The sequence below is a fragment of the Cynoglossus semilaevis genome, chromosome Z (genome assembly GCF_000523025.1).
Source record: "Cynoglossus semilaevis isolate Cse_v1.0 chromosome Z, Cse_v1.0, whole genome shotgun sequence".
Lineage (NCBI taxonomy): Eukaryota > Metazoa > Chordata > Actinopteri > Pleuronectiformes > Cynoglossidae > Cynoglossus > Cynoglossus semilaevis.
In genome coordinates, this window is record NC_024328.1 from 8,801,777 (window position 1) to 8,819,649 (window position 17,873).

The 17,873-nt window shown below is 38.0% G+C and overlaps 1 protein-coding gene across 2 annotated transcripts in view; it reads left to right on the forward strand.

Annotated features, from left to right (window-relative positions):
- gpat2 (glycerol-3-phosphate acyltransferase 2, mitochondrial) overlaps positions 1 to 17,873 on the forward strand; it is a 72,487-nt gene that overhangs the window by 27,099 nt on the left and 27,515 nt on the right. For both annotated transcript variants that reach the window (XM_008336169.3, XM_008336170.3), the window contains exon 2: positions 6,373 to 6,460. The gene's annotated coding sequence lies outside the window, so the exon portion shown is untranslated. The remainder of the gene's footprint in view (positions 1 to 6,372; positions 6,461 to 17,873) is intronic.

Sequence of the window (17,873 nt, forward strand, 5' to 3'; positions counted from 1 at the left end):
TGCCCCCCGGCCGCCTCCCTCGGGAGGTGCTCGGGTGCCGTCCCTCTGGGAAGAGACCTAGGGGAAGACCTAGGACACGTTGGAGCGACTACGTCGCTCGGCTGGCCTGGGAACGCCTTGGGGTCCCCCCAGAAGAGCTAGAGGAAGTATCGAGGGAGAGGGAAGTCTGGATGTCCCTGCGCAGACTGTTGCCCCCGCGACCCGGCCCCGGATGAGCGGTTGAAGATGGATGGATGGATAGACATATAGCCCCATGAGGACAAAAAACTTTGTCCATTTCAGAAATGTGGCTTCCTAAACTCTTGCACACTCCTCCACTCCTTGCTTCATTAAAAGAAGTGATTTAAATGGAATGAAATCAAGGTCAATGTCGTTAAGTTTCCTCTCCTCTCCAGTGGTCAGATAATACACAGTGGGAGTAGAGGCACCTCCTGTTATTTGGCTGGTTGGCCTGTCTGAATTCCCCCAATGCATATTTTATTTTAATTTTGGGGCCAAAAAATTTTAAAATTGTTGAATGCAATTGTTAAAATTGTTAAAATCTGTGAATGTAGTTGACAGATTGAAAAATGAACAGATAAATATAGATGTAAAATGTATTACTTTGTCAAATGTTGCCCTTTGATGAATTTGCAATTAAATATGGTCAATTAATAAGTGAGACTTACTTTTGTAATTATTTTGCACTAAAGCACAGCTCATTCACTACAGATACTCACAACCTCAAACTTTGAACAAGACATTGAGAGTAAAGAACAAAAACCTTCAAGAGGTTTCAGGTCATCAGGGAAAAACAAATCATATATTTTAATATTATTAATATTTATTTAATATATGAATATTTATGTGGCGCTTTGGCCCAGAGGCAATGTCTCTGTCATTGGTGTGGAACCCCAGGGTTCACCTCCTGGGCAAGTTCGAATCCCGGTTAGGGTGGTTGGTACCTTCCAGTGGACTCACCACCCACAGGAAGGTTTGGGGGGTTGGTACGGTGCAGTGTGATTTGGGTGGCGACTGCTACCCCCGCGACCCGGTAACGGATAAGCGGGTGGAAATGGATGAATGGATGGATGGATGGATGAATATTTATTTAATATAAATATTTTAATATATTTTTAATTCTTTGGTTGTGACAAGGAGATCATCTCAGCAGTGTGTAATGACTTAATATATTTTTGTCATCTTTTGTGGCCACAGGAAACCATTCAGTTGAAAAGGAAGCAGATCTGGGTGCTTTTGCTTTCTACACAGAAACTTCTTGCATTTGTTTGATGTGAACTCTTCGGGCCCAGCCAGTTTACATTTGTTGTTTTCTTCTCTGTTCTTTAATGTTTTCATATTCCTACCCAAGTCATTGGCCTGTGGCTTTTTGAGGAAACTAGAAATGACACTGATCGGAACTGTTCATAATTAATAAAATTTAGGCTTGCAGCAGCACAAATCCTAACAGACTGCAGGCTGCTGTTTGATGTTATATTTAGCAGTGCATTGTTGCTATTTTCACTGGACTTGTTGTTGTGTGATGGATTACATAACATTTTAGTTGCTGGTTTGTGCAGCCTCCTGCCATCTACACCAAACAAACAACAGTTGTGTTATGGTCTAGTACAGACACAGGCAAACTATGGCCTGTGGGCCAGGTACGGCCCGCTGGCTTTTCTTATCTGCTTAGCAAAACATTGGTACAGGGTATGGTAGAGACTGATGTCAATACTTTTGTTTCATGCATTACAACAAATCGACTGTAATGTGACTTATCTCAATTATCTTTATCAAATTACCTCATGGATTTTGAGGTATTAGCTTTTTTTCTTGTTTATTCCAGCATTCCACATCCAACCAGTACTGAACCGGCCCGCCAATCAAATATTAAAATTAAGCTAATTTTGGCCTGTGAGGCAAAAAGTTTGCCCACTGCTGGTCTAGCATCATTTACTGTACCTAAGTTACTTTAGGTTGTCAAGTTAAAATGAAGTCATTTAATTTTATGGACTTATTGCAAATGCAATAAACAAAGGCAGATTAAGATTCAGGGTTGGGCTCTGTGTGTGTGTGTGTGTGTGTGTGCGTGCGTGTGTGGGGGGGTAATCTTTTAATCTTGCTCTTAAAATGTATGTTTGACACATTATTTATTTAGTCCTGGTCAGTTCAACCTTGATCCATGAGAAAATATATTACAAAACACTTACCAACATATGTGGTAAATAACTTGTTTTCCTGACACATGCATGCGTTTTTAGTTTTCACTCAAACGTTGTTTTTATTTGACTTCCTGGTTCACTGTGACAGATGACTTGTTATCTTTTTACTCTCCGTGGTTTCTCTCTGGGTAATGGTAGTGGTGAAAATGCTGATTGTTTCATATATATTTTTACTACAGCTTGCTGTTTTGAACAATTGCTGACGTATAAAAAAACACTAAAGTAAAATGCGCATTGTTGCTGATGTATGAATAGAACATTTTCCCTAGGGCAAATGTGGGGTCAGTTTTTCATCAACCACCATTTTTTTAGTGAAGTGTCACTGATAGCTTGTTTTAGGTGCAATTACATTTTTAATTTAATTTCTATGTAGTTCTTTATAGTATTTGCATCAAAGTATTATAATCAACATACAACTTTTTATTAAATGTTTAATATTTTGGGTTTTTTAATGTTGTATTTTTTGTGTCTCAAAGAAGTGACACTCCAGAAGTCTTGCATGCTCTATTTGAAGTGGCCTTCTTTCAATTTCTAAAGAATAAATTAGGTTGATTTGTAACATTTCATTGTGAATAAATGTTCTTGGTAGATGACAAGGGCAGATGTAGGTTGGCAGGTGGCAAGGGCTTATGGCTCCTCTCTTACTGCTGCTGGGCTAGTTTTATTCTGAATGGAACCAGGTCCAACTTAAGTTGGAGGACAATGATTCACAGATGTGACAATGTTACAAAGTAGATATGTGACTTTATACCAGCAGTATCCCTCTTTTGAAATTTTATTTCTGGCCAAAGAATTCATCTCCGAACTCCAAAGTGATATTCCTACATCTCTTTATCATCTATATGAGTATTATAGATAAGACCTTTACACCTTAGTAATCTGTCCCAGACAAATCACCTGTAATGATTTAACCGATTCCCAATTTTCTATATTGCCTCCTGCAGCAGCTGACTGCGCTGCTGGCTGTTTTCTATGTCACTTGTTTGTACTAAAGCATGAACTTTCATATAAACTGGCAATCTGGATCCAAGATCATTATTGTTCCTATTAACTGTGAAGCTGTGACAAACAGCTTCTGACTCTTGTTAAAGTGGAAAACTAGGGTCTTGTTTTCAAGCACAGACACAGCTGTTTACCTGGAAATCATGCCATTACCCCAAGTCATTCCTAACTGTTACAATTTGGATGCTGCTCCCTAAATTACTTTCAGTATCACATAAGGTATTTTAATGACACACATTAAAAATGCAATAATCCATCTGTAAATGGTGCCTGAATTTCCAAAGAAAGGCCTGTTAACACATTGAACAAAAGTTTTAACCACTATTGTCAATTTTCAGAATTATGAATAATTTATTGTCAAATACACTCTTGTAATATAGTATTACTTATTACACATTTCATATTATTATATTATTATAAATGGGTAAAAATAAGGCAGTCCAACACATGTAACACATATGCACAATTACGTGCTCTGTAAATCGAAGAATTCCACTGTACATTCACTTATTGTTGCACTAATACACAGTTGATGCACGTTATTTGCACACACTGCTGTAAACACTTTATGTTTCACCATTTGTGCTCCAGCTAAAAATGCCATGTTTAAAGTCCAAACGTGTGTCTGCTGATCCTTCAATTTTAGGTACGGTTAAAAATTTTAATTATGACAACCCTAGGAAAAGTATACAGGCTGGCAAGACTAGTTAAACTACAGACAGATTCACACTTGTAATGTGGTGCTATCTTTATATCATATTTCAGTAACTGAATTTAAACAGATACAGGCCTGTATTGGTCATGTATTAATGACCAGAAACTGGGAGTAACGTTGTAGATGGGCTGTCTGTGATTACACTTAGCAGTCCTGGGCTCTTAAATTGATGCATTGGCACAGGATGGAGAGTTATTCATCCTAAGACCTCAGTTGTTACAGCCAATACTTGAGGGATTCATTTGTCATTCAAACAAATTGATGGTGGCCACAGCCCTGACCATGACCTGCATCCTATTGATTTCGCCCCAATGAGTGAAATGTGCTGAGACAAGACAACTGGACCACATTTCATTAACATTGGTTCTGTCCAAGTGTTATCCCAACTGTGAGCTCTTTGAATGCAGCAATATTTCCTGGGAATCTTGATGTTGAAGAAGCTAATTTCATAAAGGCCTGTTTGATAGGTGGTCTCCAGACAGAAACTTTTTGTATTGGAAAGTAATTGCTAGTTTATTAAATAAAAAGCTTAATCAAATAGTGGTTGGCTGGTCTACTTGTTCTATGTAAATGGATGGTGTATTTGCAGTGTGTGTATGTGTCTCTGTGGAATTAAGGGGTTACATGTATACATGCATATATTCATTATTTGTACGTGTGTGTGGGTGTCTTTGAAAACATAATGCATCTGACATAACCTGGTCTCCATTACTTATATCAGCTTTGCAGATAATGCCTCAATTGGTTTTTATTACCGTCATCAGTTTTATTGGTGGTGTTAATGGTTTGCTATGGTTTTTTACCTCTGGCACTCTAATGCAGAAGAAATGAGTGGATCAATCACAGCGAGATTGGCTCCTGGAGACAAGATAACCTGAATGAGCCAAAAGGACAGACTGAAGCAGCAAGTTTGAGGCACAAAAATAAAAAGCAAGCAGCAGAATGATCATTTTAAAGTACAAACCAAATCATTTGAAGAAACCAGTGGGCACAGTTGAATTATTGGTCATGAAAGGACTCGGCAGGAAACAGGTGTAATGTAAATTTAGGAGAAAAATTAGTACTAACATTTTTAGAAAACCATTTGGCAAATGGTTCTAAATGATGATGGTTTTAGTGGTTAATTCTATAATGGTGAACATCATCTTAGTAAAATGAGTTATCCTTAAAGTAAGAATAATTTATTGTATAACTTGTCTAAAGTTTCTTTTTATGTGAAATCACTATTTGCTCTCAACACAATTGAGATTTTACAAAATTATTGTTTGTAACGCCATTACCCTTTATACCTGCTGTGCAGACTACTGTAGATGTTCTACAGTAGAATCCACATTTACAATGGAGTTGTTACTATTCACAGATATACAGCAAAACTGAACTATATAGTTTTGAAATTCTCTCTTTACCTATTTGAGAAACTTATTCTTTTTTAATGTTCCACAGACCACAAAGACCAAGGAGCAACTTTAGTGATCTATTTAGCAAGAATTATCAAAATTTCATCACAAAATCTGCAACACAGTTTTAGTTTTTTTGGGGTTTTTTTTGCAGAAACCTAAGGCAATTTTAAAGGTATTTTGAAGCAATGGAACCTTTTGTCTTTGTTGCACTTGTTTTGGAGCGTGAGATGTTTTAAATGTTAAAAGAAATCCAATTATGTTAATCACTGTAAACACTTTGGGATCCTGTCTTGTTATTTCGCACGATAAACAAGACTTAAGGGTACTTCTAAGTCTCTGGTGCTTTTAGTGTGTTGTGGGAAACATTTGGTCCTGTTGAAAAAAAAAAAAATTTAGGAAAATTATTTTAAAAAAAAAGCTCCTGTATACAAATTTATTTTTTCTACTTCCACCATTGTTTAATTACAAATAAGGTTTGAAATTTCGACAGTCTCAAAATGCATGTCAAAGACAGAGAACACTGTTCACATATATATACAGTATATATCATCAGGGCAACCCCACGGCACACCACCGAACAGAAATCTCACAAAACGTATATGTAAAGAAATATAATATCCTTCTAGTTTAAATGACATCATTATTGACTTAAATCTCCCCTAAAATCGCCTGTTCAGTTAAAGACTGCTGATATACTGGCAGGAATGAAAGAAAAAAAGAGACACTCTCAAAGATCCCAAACAGGTCTGATATGTTTTTTTTTTTTTAGTTTTCATAGCCATCTACTGCCACCTAGTGAAGAATAATTCATTGTTCTGCCTGTCGCAGACACATTGACGAAAAAAACCAAACTGCAATAAATAAATTATAGGTAGAAATAATCGAAATTTGATAATTTTCCACGGCACACCTAATGATCTCTCATGGCACACTAGTGTTCCACGGCACAGTGGTTGGGAATCACTCCTACAAAGTAAGGCCGCCTCAGTTCTGCAAATGAAGTGATTATGCAACATTAAATATGATCCTTCCTCTTGTTTGACATTTTACTAAGGTGTGTGCAGCAGTAATTCCTCAGCCTAATCTGGGATTCCTCTGACAGCTGTGACCTGAGGCAGAAGACCTGACCTGCATTAAACAGGGTAAGTGCAGCTTTGAATAATACAATACAACATTGTTTAAGTATAAATTAATGGCCGTTTTCCCAAATCAACTGCTTAGCTAGTCATTATATTCAGGCAATATGCAGAAAAATGTTTTGTATATTTATAAATATTTATTTGGTCATCATTAATCATGATTAATTGTGTTTATTACAGTCATGAATAATCACGATGATAAATCCACAAATAGCATGTAATTAAGCCTAAGTAAAAACACTATGAATCACCAAAAGAATAAAAGGTTATAAAAAAGGACATGGCAAATAGTAATCAAACATAAAAAATAATGTAACCAAAGCACCAGAGGTTCCGCATGTGAGTGTTTCACATCATCAAAGCAGTTTAGTAGAAATGTTATGTTTCTTTATCTCTTTGTTATGGTTGTTAAAAATCTTAAGAGCGATGGTAAGATGCTGTGCAGACACTGGGGGGGGGTCTCAAGCAGAGAAGAAAGTGGGATACCAGAAAAACATAAGAAACATTTGTGGTGTGTTGTCATGTAATTAGGAGTGGTCCAACCTCAGGCCCCGTTGGGAATGTTTTTGTTCTTCGTTGAGCGCCTTGTTATTTATCCGCGCAGCTGGTTGAGAGATGTTTGGAAGCAGTGGGGGAACAAGACTGTGTCCAAGATGAAGACAGAGGATTGAAGCTTTGGGAAATACTTTTATTAAAAAAGGTTCACACCTGTGATGCTTGCCTGCTCGGGGGCACACTGTTGGCTGTTGTCAAATGTGTTTTTCAAATATGGATGATGTGAATTCTCAGAGTGCGGTATGTCAGACAGCAACACAGCTGTAAAATTAGCACACAATAAAATGTGTGTAGTAGTGGTCCTTCCTGATGGAAATTATTTGTTAGCATGATGATTTTATATGTGCACATTATGATAATGTTGTTTACTGTGTGCGCAATAGAAATGTTCAGTTACTTGGAAACTTGTGCACTTAACCCTGCATGTGATTTTCCTTAGAAGCATTTTAATTATTGTAGAACATTAAAGGCACTTCCAGCTCCATAAATTATGCGTAGATTACTAATGGTGTTATTATCAGTTTCTACAATTCTTCCCCTTTTAAAATATAGAATGTCAAATGAGCCTGTGATCAGATAAAGGGGAATACTTCTAGCCCAGACTGTCGAGACCCTCACAGTCACACTTGATACCTTCAGGGATGGACTTTTAAATATAAGAAACTGTTAAAATATGAAGAATGAAGCTTTTCCCTAATAAATATTCCCCTTTTCTTATATCTGAGCAGAAATATGTAGGTAGGCAACAGCCTACCACGATCAGTCTCAGCTTATTTTGCCATAAGATGTTGTCAAGTGTTTACATGTTACATATCTTACAAAAATGTTAACTTCTAAAACCTTGTCAATTGTGGATTCACTCAGTGGCTCCTGGTGTTTACATGTCTGGTGTTTAAAGAAACCAGACATGATTTTGGTTTCTTCCAAGAACATTATTAACTAGTCATTAAACCTTAACAAAGAGTAAGGTCCAATCTCATTTACATATCACAAGCAATAATGACATTACAATCAATTTCTGATTTCTGAAAAAGCATTAATCCACAGGTTATGTGCAGAGGGAAATCATCCATCTGATATTACTACAGTCACTCACAGTGAAAAACCTGCTCATATAAATATGAATAATAATTTTGGTGATCTAAACAAATATTTCTGTTAGATACATTTCTGTAAGGTAGGGGAGCAAAGAAAAGTGTAAGTAATGTTTTGAGGGTCCACCCTTTTTGTTCATCATTTAGACAAATTTAGAAATAAATGTGGGTAACACTTTAGAACAGAGCCAAATTAAGACAGAAAAGTTGATACAGGTAACATTTCGGGCTCTTTGTTTTAATCTAAAAAGTATTCTGTCAATTTACAGCCAATATTCTAATTACATGAAATTGAAAACAAATGCGGAAAGTATATTCAACTAACGCTGCTGTCGATAAATAGAAAAAAAAAGTCTCTAAACATCAGATTAAAAAGGTCTAAAAAAAAAAATGTGCACAATCTCAGAGCACCTTTCTGGTATTGCATGAGAAACTTGATGCCACTATGATGGATACAGCCACATGGGCTCAGGACTACTTTAGGAAATCATTGAAGCTTGACAGATGGGCTGCAGCAAAACATGCTCCTTGGGACTGTTTTGTACATAGCAATACATCAGTTCTGTGCAGAAACACCTGTCCTCAGTTACAACTGATGCATAATGAGCAGCTTCCACCCCAACTTATATATGCTGAACAGTATAAGGTCAATATAAGAGCTATAACTGTTTCTCTTAGCTGGTTAAATGTATGTTCAAGTACTTTCAGCCTGTATTTTTCTTTAATTAAAATTCTATTCTTTAATATTCATTCATATACTGCTTACGCCTTTTAATGTAACACAAGGGATCCGAGCAAATCCCAGCAGTTGGGCAGCTAGCCAGTGCAGCTCAGTACTATCAGTGTCAATTCATTCATTTATTCATTCATTCATCTTTTACCACTCAATCCTCATTAGGGTTGTTGGGGAGCTGGAGCCCATCCCAGTTATCAGGCGAAGGTGGGGTAATTCGATAGTACCTCAAATCTTACAGGGACAAAAATGTCCTGTGAAAAGGCTTGTTTTTATACTAGTCTGCAAAAATGATCATTAGTCACAGTGTACCTGGAAGAACAGCCAGCTATTGTCAAGGAAAGTGTCAAGTTGTTCACATGAAATGTGTGCTGCAGTCACACCTGCAAAATGAAACATATTTTTTGTCTGTCTCATTATTTAACCAGTTTTTGTTTTTCAGTCAAATGGCAATCAATCAGCAATTGCTGGATTTGCTTTACTAGTGATTAATCTTTTCTTAAAATATCACATTCTAAGTACTTGCATAAAATGCCATGCTTTTAATTATTTAATTACAAAACCCTTTAAAAACAACTGAATCTTTGTTAAGAGCTGGGATGAACGTCAGTTCTAAACGATCCAGTTAATGCAGCAACTGAACGCCTCCTGTGGTCACCAGGCAATTGCATTTTAAATGAAACGTCTGTTTGTGGTGACCATTTTTTTTGAATGTACTGAATAGGACTGTCTGCCAATGAAGAGGATGAATAGTGTGAGCAAGTGATCAATACAGAGGAGCTGAGTCAGTCAAAGCAACACTGCTTAACTACACGGCTTTTTAAAAGTCAATTTCAGATGTACGTGTTCAGATGTTTTCAGAATTTGACCTTAGAAATGTCCTCATTCAAACTTTCTTGAAACCTACAACAACCAGCATGTGCATCCAGCTTTCAACAGTTTACTTTTTAAAAACTTTTTCTAGTTTTCTACAAGGTCTGTTTTGAAATAAAGATTTTAATCGATGCAGTGGTGCTTGGAATACTGCCTTGTAGCTTAAAACTTGACAACGCCTTATTAGAAATTGTAGTTTAGTTCCTCAACCATTACACAACGAGTACACCTTCAGAATAGTATGAGCATTGATTAGAGCGTTTTTGTTTTTTGTTTTTTTTTACGAAGTCGGCCTGAACGATTACTCTAACCTTACATCAGCTTTCTATCACGAAAGAGAAATAGCTCTTATGATCAAGAAGGAAAACAAACTCTGTACTGTTTTCAACCTAAGCCGGTGATTCCCAACCACTGTGCCGTGGCACACGAGTGTGTGTTTTTGTTTGTGTTTGGTGGTGTGCCGTGGGGTTTTCCTAATGAAAAATATGTGCCGCAGCACAAAAACCGTTAGGAAACACTGACGTAAATCACCGAATACCATGAATAGTTCTAGGTCACGTTGCTCTTAACCCAGGGACCCTACTGTCAAAGTAGAGATTGTTCTGTGATTCACATGCAGTGATTTGCTACTTTGTAATTTGAAGTCTTTCAGTCAAATTGATGGAGGTGGGCGTTGAAGGGTGTACTCTGGTACACCATTAAGAACCCATCTGACCTTACTGACCGTGGATTATGTTGTGGTACTAGTAGAGGTGAAGTAATGCCAAGGATGGTTTCTTTTTTTTTTTTTTTTTTTTTGCTTTTGCATCTTTGTATCTTTCCAAACAGACATTTTTTAACACCTCAGCTAGTATTGACTCCTGTTGTAGTCTCACAAAGTGGACTGAATTGTCTTTCTTTTCTAAAATAACCTTGACATTTGAATCATTGTCTGCTAAAAGTTTTCAAGTTGAACCTATATTAACTTTGTTATCCTTGAAATCGTAATGTTTAACGCTGGGTGTACCGGCAGCTCGTTTTCTTATCTTTTTATCTATATTTACAAAATAAAAAATACGAACAGTGTCACTTCTGTTCTTTGCCCAGAGTGGTTAGAGCTGGGGTAGAGAGGAAGGGTGGAATTCCATCTCTTTGCCCAAAGGTTCCTTACGTAGTCCACTAATGACCCTCACATGTTTCTCTCTCACTCTGACATACAACTATCGAGCCCTGAGCCATTACTGTGTGAGATATTTCTGGTGAAGTCATAAGACTCACTTATTGCCCTCTGTATATACATATTTTTCTCAGGAGGCTTTTAAACATGTGGCAGAGATTGCATGCAAATTCACACACCCATTTGCCTATGTTACAGAATTATTTGATCTGACATGTTTTTTTTTCTTTACTTTTTTTATGAAGACGTTAACCATAACTAACAGTGTTAATCTTCCTATTTAAACAGAAATAATTTTCTATCGTTTGTCTGAAGATTCTCTCCATCAAAAATATACATTATATCGGCTGAAACCAAGTCATTATTGTCAGGTGGTCTGTTCTCGGGGTGCCTCAGATTTTTGTTTCACAACATAATGTTGGTGGCACTTTATTGGGACAGTACACAAGAGGGCACGCGTTTAATTATGGCACTTGAAAATACCTAAATAGAATGACTTTTCTATTCTATTGCTCGTTTTATTTTAAGTTCAGTCCCAGTCATTTACTGTTATTCTCCTGTGCTGACATAGTGTCTGATATATTTGTCCGAGGAGTCTGGCTTTCTGTTGCAATTTAAAGTTGCTGTCAACATGTTCCGAACATCAGCTTAATAACTCCTGTGGCCATGAAGATAAATATGGATAATTATGGACTAAGCTGTCCTCCATTATTTATCCCTACGTCGACACAAGTGAAGAATATAGCAAGCACACACACACACACACACGGTCCTGAATAACAGATTTATATACAGTAGTGGCCTTCTAACTGTACATCATAATGCAGTATTTTTGCCACATCCATAACACTTTAGGTGCATGAGTGCATGTGTGTCTGTGTGTGTGTGTGTGTTCACACGACTGAGAGAACATAGATAAATGCAGCAAGTGTCTTGGCATACATACAGTACATGGAAAGTGAAGTAGTATTTTGTAATGACTGAATGCCGTCCTAAATTTCAAGACATCACGTGACATCAAATATTTGTTTGAATAATGCCTAGTATTTGACATGGCAGAGTTGGGCTGCGGATTCTCAGTCAGGCCAGTCACGGTTCACTGTGTGAATCAGGGCATGTGAATCACACACGTTAGATTAAATTAGTTTTTATTACAAAACCGTAAGACAAAAATTAGAAGAGAAATATGTAATGTGGCACTGACATTTTAAGAGGTTTTGTAGGACAACAGATTTTATTGTCAGCTCTTCTTCAGGAAGATAAATCTTAATCAATATTCTCAGTGTTAGTGTGAAGAATAAGGAAACACTGTGTGTGGTGGGAGTCAATATGTGTGGCATATAAAGATATATGACTAATTTGGAATATGTATATTTATACATTTAATAATGTATAGATGTGTTGATATATACATTACGTATGTTTTTGTTTTTATTTTCAAACAAGGGTGACTGGAGGATAACTCTCAGCTTGACAGCATTTTGTCATTCATTGTTCACTCTTCAGCATTTTATATTTTTGTTTCTAACTTGTGTCCCCATTGTGTCACAACACACAAAAGAAAGCTGAAAGAAACAATCAAACATGCACTGATCAATTTGTCAGAATATTGTCTTGAGTTTGTGTTAAGATGACAATACATTTTCTCCTCTCTGTCTCTGTGATACCAAGTGATGATTTTGTTATGGTTTACTGTCTGTCTTTGGTGTAAGCATGTGTATGATCATCATAAGAAATAATTAAATATAAAAATGTTAGAAACTTTTTTTAAAATTATTAAATATTATTAATTAATCAAACACCCAGCACCTATGAGAGGTGGTTGATGAGTTGCGGACTAACAGCACATCAGTAGAGATTGAGTAAACAATCTTCAAGTGCTCGACAGAAAATAAGAAGAAAACCACCTGAAGAGACGGCAGGAAAACAAGTACTGCAGATCTAGCAACAACTATTTTTAAATTATTTATAGGATTAAAATAAAATTTAGAGCAGGTCGCCTGCACCTCCTTCAGCCTGATTACGAGCTTTCAAGCTGATAGAAGTCAAACTTAACACCTGCTGCCTCGTTTGCTGCCTGTAGCCCGTCCCTGTATTTTTTTAACAGAACCGTGAGTGACACATTGATTGAGGGTTATATTTTTTTAATTCTTTAAGGTGCTACTTATTAGCTTACCCATGAATATAAAAACCTATAAAATCACAGCACATACTGTAGGATTAACCGTCATATAAATATTTTACTAACAGTTATCTGTTTTTCTCTATTTTTTTCAAACTGGTCCTAACTAAGGCAGATAGAAATACAACTTGAAATGTAGAGAAATGTTTACACTTGATGAAAGACTTGTTATATTCATATACAAAGATTATTATTTTTCTACTTGCTGTAGCATCCTTTTTATGAGACTTTTTTTAGCATGCAGTAACATGATCATTGCATTAGGGTGAGAGTGGAGCTACAGGAAGGAAAAGAGCAAAGAATAAAGGTAAAGAATTCCTTTTGTTCCCATAAATCAATGACTCCCTGTGGATTCGTGATGCACAGCTTCTGATTCAGAAACGAGAGTTCCCCCTCGTGTGTGTGTTAAGTAGACAAGTGTTACACTCTTGAGTATTATGGAATTAAAATTCATTTCAAATAGCTTGGTTTACGCCCAGACTATAAATATGAATCCATCACGTTCATGTCCCCCATGGCGTTATCTAACTGCCTGTTCAGCAAATTCCCTGCTCCCAATTGGCTTGTTTAGAAAGCCTCATATCTGTGTCAAAATATGCTGCTAATGCTACAGTGTCTGTATATATCATTGGATTAGCATTTATTCACCTTTTATCCCTTCTTCCCTAAAGGTATGCAGAGTTAAACATTTTCTATTCAGCTTTTATTGTCACCTGAAGCTGAACATTTTTCTTTATAATATATGGTCAATATAAAGGTTTTTATCATATGCAATTTTTTTTCTTTTTTTAAATCCAGGTTTTACTTTAGTGAGTTGTGAATGTAAAGATATTACACCAGCAGAACTTTTATATTTGTGTAAACCTTGTGCACTCTTTTTGAACTGAATTAAATTCAAATCTGATTTAGAGGTTTTGAAAGGTGTTATTTAGCCTTAATGGTTCTGCAGTTAATCAGGCTAGTGAGTAAAATATGAATTGTTTTAACTGCTGAGGACAGACTTTGGATGATGATGCCTGTAGAATTTAATGCTGTGTCTTCAGATTGCTCTCCTTGAACAGTGGTGGAGTGAACAGTGGTTGGAACTGGTCCTCAGAACAAGAACTTTCTTAGTTTGACTTCTAGGTAAATGTGTGTCACATGCTCTTCACGAGGAAAACACGGAAACACGAGGAAACACAGAGTAGGAAACTCACGAACACGAAGATCCAACACAGTCACAATGACCAAACACACACCACCACAATCACAATGATCCAACCCCGACAGAGTGAGGGAGAGGGGTATATATACACAGGGAACACCAGGTGACACAAGTGAAGCTAATTACCAAACAGGTGAGTGTGATCCCATGATTACCCCACAAAGAACACAGGAAAACACGGAAACAGACAGACATGACAATTACGGGCCGTAGGGGAAGCAATATTTACATAAAAACATTTGTCATTCGCCTGCTGTGTAATGATTCACTTCCTGTTTACCCTGCTCCAACTGTATGATGCTCAACACATCCTGGCAGTGCCTTCCACACCTACTATAATACTGTCCTCTTTCACATCCCTGCAAAATGTTGTAAAAATAATGATAATAACTTACATTAGCATTAAAACATCCATCCATCCATCCATCTTCGATGGCTCATTTCAGCCGCTTGAATCCTTGATCTCGTTCTTTCGGTCATGACCCACAACTCATGACCTTAGGTGAGGGTAGGAACGTAGATTGACCGGTAAATTGAGAGCTTCGCCTTTCGGCTCAGCTCCTTCTTCACCACAACGGACCGATACAGCGACCGCATTACTGCGGCCGCAGCACCGATCCGCCTGTCAATCTCACGCTCGATCCTACCCTCACTCGTGAACAAGACCCCCAGATATTTGAACTCCTCCACCTGAGGCAGGACTTCATCCCCGACCCGAAGGGTGCATACCACCTTTTTCCGGTCGAGAACCATGGCCTCGGACTTAGAGGTGCTAATTTTCATCCCAGCTGCTTTACACTCTACTGCAAACCGCCCCAGTGCATGCTGCAGGTCCTGGTTCGAAGAAGCCAACAAGACCACATCATCTGCAAAAAGCAGAGATGAAATCCGGTGGCTACCGAACTGGACCCCACCCGACACCTGGCTGCGCCTAGAAATTCTGTCCATGAAAATAATGAACAGAACCGGTGACAAAGGGCAGCCCTGCCGTAGTCCCACATGCACCGGGAACAGGTCCGACTTACTGCCGGCAATGCGAACCAAGCTCCTACTCCGATCGTACAGGGACTGGACAGCCCTTAAAAGAGGGCCCCCAACCCCATACTCTCGAAGCACCCCCCACAGGATACCACGAGGGACACGATCGAAAGCCTTTTCCAAGTGACTTCTAGGTAAATGTGTGTCACATGCTCTTGTGTCTTCATCAAAAGTCCCACTTAATGAATTACAGTCTTTGATTCATAATTTATATATAGTCATTGGGGGACTATTACTTTAGTTCAAGTTCAAATATAACTTGACACACTGGATCTAAGAGTCTTTGTAGACCCAGCATGTCACATGCACCATGATAAAGACACATGCGCCAGAAGTACTCGTCACCTTCATCAGGAAGGTCTTGTGGGGTCACCCTTGAGCACTGAGCTTAATTAGAATGGACTTCTACAGAAGTCCTGCACCAATAAAATATTATTTATAATTATTCATCAGTAACTAAAGTGTGGACAAGCTTTGCTATTTTAAACATTAGAGAAAGCTTGGTGCACCTGTCTGATCATGTAAATACTTCTTTCAATGTGGAGTTTGTGTGGTTTGCTTTGCTCAACGTTTGATTTAATGGATCAGGAGCTAAATATTTTAATTAGTCTGCTAAATATAATTACATTAGTTCAACAAGAGAACACGGATGTTTTCTGTCTGTTTATTTCAAATTCGAAACTTCCTCATTTTCTGCAGCTTTCGTTATTTGTTGCAATAAAAACTATTAATACTATGGATTTGCTGTGCCCTGCAAATCTGATTTCAGCTTTTGACTTTGTTTTTGTTTACATTTAATAACCTTGTTTGTAGCTGGGCAAATTTGTAAAACTTTTGAAGTGTGGTTTATTAGGAAATGAACTCAAGGGAGAAAATTTCTCAACCATAACTAGTCTGACTGCTGCTCTAACATTATCTTCAATCTAATCTGACCTGGCAACTCAAAATGGCTTTGGATGTTTCAGATGTTTATCCTTTAATCACTGTCCCATTAAAAATGGCGATGTCACTAGAGCATTTTAATTAAAGATTATAATTTCCCACTTTTGATAAAAGCAAAAACCAAAGTATCTGTTATTATACACACAGTTCATCCTGCATCCTACAGTTAAAACATTTACCATGGACATTTCATGTATCTTAATGGAAACAAATGGAATGCTTGCAGGTAAACCTGTGTCAGAAGCAGTGTGGGGTGTGTGTGATCCAGTTTGCAGAGTTGCACTGGTCGGCCGTTAGTGTACTGCTGTCCCTAGCTGTTTTCATGTGGTCTTGTATTCCCTCTAGAGAGGCTTATGTAAGTCCATTAGAGCCTTCTGTGATTCTCTAGCCGAGTGATGTATAGTTAACCCATTTACTACCTGTTTTTGCCGCATTATCTCTCCGTCAGCCGCTGCACCTGCAAGGCATCAAAGAGCCTAGGAAACATCCTATCAATGTCTTGTTTCCCAGTAGAATTGGTAATGAACATGAGAACTGGCTGCCCAGTTTAAATGGATCAGCTCTCTATGGGAAAGGATTATGTTTTAATTATCTGAGTTAATGGGGCAGCGTAGGATCAACATAGCAGGTTACACTAAAAATGTTTGCTGTCGAACCTAATGAGACTGAGAGGATCTCTGAGTTTGTACCCATTTTATTTCACAGGGAAAAATAAAATTGGGCTGGGAGGAGTGGGAGACATCATGAGAAGAGATAAAAGACCTTTGCATTTGTAGCTGGAACACAGCTTTATATGGAACAAGTAATATGGTGTCTTTAAATTGGCTCTTTCTCTCGATTTTGCCCAAAATCTCTTGATGTCCACACATGATTACTCTCCTGGACTGACATAGCAAGTATTCTCGGTCTGATGATGTATCTCAAATGGATTGCATTGCCACTGCACTCTTGTAACAAGATTACTGTCATGTGCGAGCATCGCAGGGAGCAGGCAGGACCCAAATGCAGTACTGGAGAGACTCTTTCTGGTGCAGGAAGTTTATTAACAAAGTCCAAATTAACAAAACACGAAGAACTAACAGGCATGGAATTCTCGAGGAACACGAGGAAAACACGGAAACACGGAACACGAGGAAACACAGAGTAGGAAACTCACGAACACGAAGATCCAACACAGTCACAATGACCAAACACACACCACCACAATCACAATGATCCAACCCCGACAGAGTGAGGGAGAGGGGTATATATACACAGGGAACACCAGGTGACACAAGTGAAGCTAATTACCAAACAGGTGAGTGTGATCCCATGATTACCCCACAAAGAACACAGGAAAACACGGAAACAGACAGACATGACAGTACCCCCCTCCTACTGGACGTCCCCCGGACATCCAAAAGCCTACCCACAACCCTCTGGGTTGGTTGGGTGGGAGGGATACCAAAACAGAAACAAGGTCTATTCAAAACAAGAAAACAAAACTAGGCACAAGGGGAAAAAATGGAAGAGAAAAAAAAAATTCCAGGCCCAAGTACCCCTATACTTGGTCTGGCCCTTTTTTGTACCTTGGTCTAGGGAACTTGTGTCTCTGGTAAGGAGTCCCTTCCCTAGACCAAGGCATACCAATAGTCACAAA